Source organism: Tasmannia lanceolata, unplaced genomic scaffold, assembly GCF_043159265.1.
Source record: "Tasmannia lanceolata isolate RefF3 unplaced genomic scaffold, GAP_Taslan_0.1 ptg000008l, whole genome shotgun sequence".
Classification (NCBI taxonomy): domain Eukaryota; kingdom Viridiplantae; phylum Streptophyta; class Magnoliopsida; order Canellales; family Winteraceae; genus Tasmannia; species Tasmannia lanceolata.
In genome coordinates this window covers 65,321,413-65,327,487 of record NW_027518685.1, presented here as the reverse complement: position 1 = coordinate 65,327,487, position 6,075 = coordinate 65,321,413, and the positions used below count along the sequence as shown (strand labels likewise).

Sequence of the window (6,075 nt, the reverse complement as noted above, 5' to 3'; positions counted from 1 at the left end):
AAATTCTGCCAAACACTTACTTCCCTTATTAGACATTCGAATAAAATATTGATGGGAATGGCAGAAAACCACACAGAGATAGAAAAAATATTAAGTTGAGTGAGTGGCAAGTAAATGTATAGATCCCCAGTCACTTTCCAGTTATATGGTAAACTGTGGACTAAACAAACCAACAGATAAGTATCAACCACCACCATTTTCCTTTTTCTTTTATGTTCTTCACCAAACGCCTTTAAACTTTCCAATTACAAAATAAAATCTCACTTCTTCTTCTCTCTCATACCTTTCAATATTCTCACTTCCCCAACGGTTCCCAACTCTCATTAAATGCCCTCTCTCTCTCTCTCGCGTTTCATCCATACCTTAGTCCAAGAAGTAGGTCAGAGTAATGAAGGAGGCATTAGTAAAGAACAAACACCATTTGCAGCACTCACTATATATGTACACCTCTCAAATCCCTTAACCCTCTCAATCAGAATACATTTCTTTTTCATTCCTTCCAAACTCATCTTAAAAAAAGATCACTGTGAAGGAAAGAAAAAAGTTCTAAACATGAAATCTCTCACTCAAATCCAACTCCTCCAAGCCTCCTTTGCAGCCTTATTAACCCTAACCCTCCTCCTCCACACCCTCCTTTCCACCACCACTCTCAACCTCCTCCTCTTATACCTCTCCCAAAATCGCATACTCCTCTTATCCTTAACATGGTGTCTATCCATCTCCACTCTTTTCTTCCTCTCGCGCCGCCGCCGTCCCATCCTCCTCTTAGACTACTCTTGCTTCAAACCTGACTACGACCGCAAGTGTAGCTACGAAGTCGCCGAATACTTTCTCCGGCGAAGTAGACGATTCACCACCATTAGTGAAGACTTCATGCGTGGAATTTACCTAAAATCCGGCCTCGGGGATGAGACCTACGCCCCGCCTTTCATCTTCCAAAATGACTATGAGGCCAAACTCACCTCCGCCATTCAAGAGGCGAAAGAAGGGATGTTCACAGCCATTGATTCCTTGCTAGAGAAAACCCAAATCGACCCATCTCAAATTGACATACTTATAGTCACTTGTGGTACGTTCACCGCATTACCTTCTCTCTCCTCCCTTGTAGTAAATCGCTACAAACTAAAAGAAGACATCAAAACCTACAATTTAAGTGGTATGGGCTGTAGCTCCGGGGTCATGTGCATAGACTTAGCCGCTAGGCTTTTAAACAAAACCCGAGCCATAAGCTATGCCCTTGTGGTTGTAACCGAAAGCATAAGCTTAAATTGGTACTTTGGGGACAATCGTTCTATGCTTGTTACCAATTGCATCTTTCGAGTGGGCTGTGCTGCGTCACTGATCACGAACGACCCGGCCCATAGACAGTCCGCCAAGATGGAACTAGTCCGGACCCTCCGGACCCACCACGGATCCGACGATCCGTCCTACAAAGCCGCATTCCAACAAGAAGATATGGATGGGAACATAGGGATTGCATTAACCAAAGATCTGGTCCGGGTCGCGGGGGAGGGATTGAGGGTCCACATTCGGACCCTGGCCCCGCGGGTTCTGCCCATCGGGCAACTCTTAGCCTATGCTTACTCTGTTGTAGTGGCCTTTTTCTCTAGTGGTGATACAAAGCCGATGGTGCCGGATTTTACTACGGCGTTTGAGCATCTGTGCATTCATACTGGTGGAAAGGCGGTGATAGAACAAGTGGGGAGGTTGATGAGACTCGGAGACTCGGTCACTGAGCCCGCTCGGATGTGTCTACACCGATTCGGCAATACGTCGAGTAGTTTGGTGTTCTATGAATTGGCCTATTTCGAGGCGAAAGGGCGTGTTAAGAAGGGAGATAGGATGTGGATGTTGGCTTTTGGGACTGGTTTTAAGGTGTGTAGTCTTGTGTGGAAGGGGCTTAAGGATTCACCTAGAGACCCAGATAATCCTTGGAACGATTGTGTGCATAGATACCCAGTAAAGGCTTGGTAGTAGAAGAGGAACACAAGGTGAATAAACCGAGAGAGTAGTGAAAAAAGGAGATGAGAAAAGAGATAAAGATATAAGAGGTTTGGTTTAAGTAAATAAGCATGAAGATATGCTTGCAGTTCCTGGTGCAAATATTACTATTCTGTTTATTTCATCTTTGGAAGTGTAAGATAAAAGACTCATTATTCCTATATTAATATTATTATTGCTGTTACTAGGACTTGTAACTGGTATTATTGTTGCAACTGTGCTGTTGGGTAGGAAAATAATGGCAAGGTGAGTGAAGAAGATTGTGCCATGGTCGCAAGAAAAGGTGTGTTTCATTTCTTGTAGAGTTATATTATCCACTTTTTTATACATTTTACCCCCTTTTGTCGGTCCTGTTTTTCCTTAAAGTGACCCCTTTTTCACACTCTTTGTTTTTCTCGTGTCGACCGAACAAAATGGGATGAAAATGCTAGGAATGTTTTCTTTTTTCTTTTTAAATTTAATAGAAACTTATGGGTTCTAAACATTGATATAAAAAAAACAATGATTTTGTTTGTATAAACTATATGTTGTGAAGATTAGCTTATAATCACTCATAAAGTTAAAATTATTAGGCACACCCATCTATCTGATCCGTCTGAGCAGGTCTCGAATGAGCCAGCCATAGTCATCTTTACATTGTAGAAACGGAAGGAACATTATCTAAAGAGGAGAGAGACAGACACATGGGGGGGGGGGGGGGGGGGGGGGGGGGGGGGGGGATTTAAGATACTCGGGAGTTGATTTATCACTGCCCAAAGATTGTTGCTTTTATGACTAAATTTATTTCAAAGTCAGAGTCAATTTTACGTTTTAGAAACGGCAGGAACATTATTCAATTGAAAGATTATTGCTTCTGTGATTAAATTTATTTTTATAGGGTAAAAATGGAGATGAGAGCTTTAAAAAGCTAGGTATTTAAAAGCTACAAATAAATATACGTATACATGGTATCTAATGGCTATAAAGATATTTATTCATATGATATTTGATAGGTAAAGAAGACATTTATTAGGATTTAAATAACCTCAGGCCACCAAGTTTTTCCCAGCGGGGACAACAGAGATGTGTACTGATTCTAATTTTGTTGCCCAAAATAAAGGCCCCCACCCCAACCTATCTGGATATATACTATTTAATGATTGGAAATTGATATTGCTACCTCTTCATTGCTAGAGAAACAGATACGGGTGGAAATATTATTGCAATGCCAATGCCTTAGCATTATCCTTTTTCTATAGACACGGCGAGGTTTATGAGCTCTAGCTCATAATACACCATCTGACTCATCCAACCAATTCATCCTACAGGACCTCACATAGATAGGGCGCTCCTAACAAACCATCTCCATACCATAATCCTAACAATTCGATCTATAGGAGCTTAATTTCTAACCATCTATTTTAAACCTCCACAAATCATAACCATAACCATAGCCATAATCCTAGCCATAACCATAGCCATAATCCTAACTATAACCTATAAACTAAATGGGTTGAATCACTAAAACAACTATGGGAGATGGGGTTTCTGAGCTCTAGCTCAGGCTGAGTCGAGCTCAGAAACCTTTTTCCTATAGAATATTTTTTCAATGATGAGTCATCCGTAACAAATGAATGGATCCCGCTTCTGGGGTTGTTGCTTAGCTAAGAGGCTTTGTCAAGAACAAAACTGTACAAGAACTATCTCGTAATCTTCGTCCTTTCCAAATCAAACTCTTTGTTGGCCCCAAATGTTGAGGTCACTAGAATTTATAAGAGAGAGAAGTCCTTAGGAGGGGTAAGCTAAGCAAAGGATAGGGATGTGAATATGAAGATATATGTCTCACAATTAACTATACGTGTCCTATAGACATGCATCTAGAAACAGACATTTACTTGAAGGTAAAGGCTGAAATAATAACAAAAACCAACACAGCTGGCACCAGCTAACAAAACTCACTTACTTTTTTTTATGCCATCAACTTCGTGACAAAGGATTTTACCAGATACTTTTGCGAATAGAATCATGCGATAGCTACCACATGGTACCGTAGAGAGATAACACGTGGGTAGGTCCCTAAGCATCACTATCATTTAAGTCAAAAGGGTTCATTGGTGACCAGTAGGTGACCAGTAACAGTAAAAGGTAATTATCTACTTACTAAAAGATCAACATCAAAATCCAAAGAAGGAGAAATCCTTATACTGTATATAAAGCGTGAATAAGGGGTTAAAGTCATCCTCACTTTTGCGTTATTTCCATTCATGTCCCACAGCCCAGCACAATACTTTTGCATTGACATTTCTGATTTTCCTTAAGGGTAATCTCGGCATTCACGTTGGGCAATAAATACCCTAGCAATTCCCTATTTTGCCCCTCAAAGATAACTCCAAATGTCCGCATTACTCTTTTACCATTAACCCCTTTGCTGATATCTAACATCTATCTTTATGAGAAATTATTTAACGGTAAAATTGTAATCTACATACGAACATTACCGACACGGGTATCTGTCTATGACAATTACGGAAAAAACTACCAAGAAGAGGTAAAGACATATGACAATGACGAAAGAACTACTTTATATTACTCATGCAGGCTAGACGTAAAACAGGTGCAAAATAATTTTGAACCACTTTTATTGTTAATAATAGCAATAAAATTTGTTTTATACCTATTAGACATCTCAAGAAACTGAGCTCTTTTTTTTAAGGAATTTTGCAAACTTGCTACACACTGGATTATTTTTCCATGAAATTTTTTTGTTTGAGTTTGTGACCACTGATTGTGAGCCCTCCAACAGGCTATTGAAGGCTGGGGGCACACAATCGGTTGTCACAATCTCAAACGAACTGGGCAATAGTAATTGCTTAATTTTAGGGAGAGGTATCATCATTATAAATTCAAGGCCCTCTAAATATAACTTTCATGCTGTGGCCTGAGTTATTTTTTTCACAAGTAATCAAACAACCGAAAAACAGAAAATTCTGGGAAACGTTTTCATTTCGAAACATTTGTCAAAAAATTCCTGCAATATTTGGACCAAAAGTAAGTTTTCTTGCAATCGAATAATATGAGGAATATCTCATAATTGAGCCTAATTTTCTTGCAATCGATTTTGAGTCATGTAGACACCCCATTTTGACCTAGCCCCAATTTCCCAAAAGAAAGAAAAAAGAAGGCAAATATAATACCTTTTTATCCTCCCCTGGTCTTCACTTGGACCACCCCCCTGTGAGGTTTAAGAATAGACATAAATACTAGATAGGTCTGTCCAGGGCAAGAAGAGGGGGGCCGAATTTATCATTTTGGCTTGTCTTGCAAGCATCGAACAGAGACCATAGGATCAAAAGTGAAATGGATGGTGAGGATTAGAACTAGGTCCCTAACCCTAGTTATAAAAAACCCAAACAAAAAAAAAAAGAGGGGGGAGGAGGGCATTTTCGTTGGAAAGAAAACAGAGAGAGAAGCAGAGGAGAGAGAAACCCACAACCACCACCTTCTTCCACCTCCGGCCACTCCTCCATTAAACCCTCTTCTCAGCCACCATCATCTCCACCACATCAAACCCATTTCACAGCCATCAAACCCACTCCACCGAGCCACCACCTCCATCGGCCGCAACCTCCACCATTGCAGCCACCTCCTCTATCACCCAAAAAACCCATAAAAAAAAGGGATCGAGAAAACAGAGGAGAGAGAAAGAAAAGAAGAAGAAGAAGAAGAAGACTTCCGGTCATCTTCCACGGCGAGCCTCACCGGAATCCTCCTCCACCATTTTCCCCATCCAAACCCTCTCCTCCACCCAGCCACCCATTAAACCCCTTTCATCCACCACCTCTGCCATTTCCCCAAACCCATTTTTTTAAAAATCCGACCCACCGGCCATCCTCTCCTCCCTCATCTCCATCGGCCATCGTCACCACCGGTCATCCTCTGCCGTTTTCTCAAACCCATTTCAAAAACCCAAACTAATTTCTCAACCACCACCACTGTAACCCATTTTAACCACCACTTCCACCCCATTTCCGTCCAGCCACCCACCGCAAGATCCGGCCGAACCTCCTCCACTCTGACCACCCTCCCCAAATCCAT

General features: G+C 41.2%; 1 pseudogene; it reads left to right on the top strand.

Moving 5' to 3' along the window:
- The first annotated feature begins 369 nt into the window (after nucleotides 1–369).
- Nucleotides 370–2,352, top strand: LOC143885479 (3-ketoacyl-CoA synthase 1 pseudogene; annotated as a pseudogene).
- The last annotated feature ends 3,723 nt before the right edge of the window (nucleotides 2,353–6,075 follow it).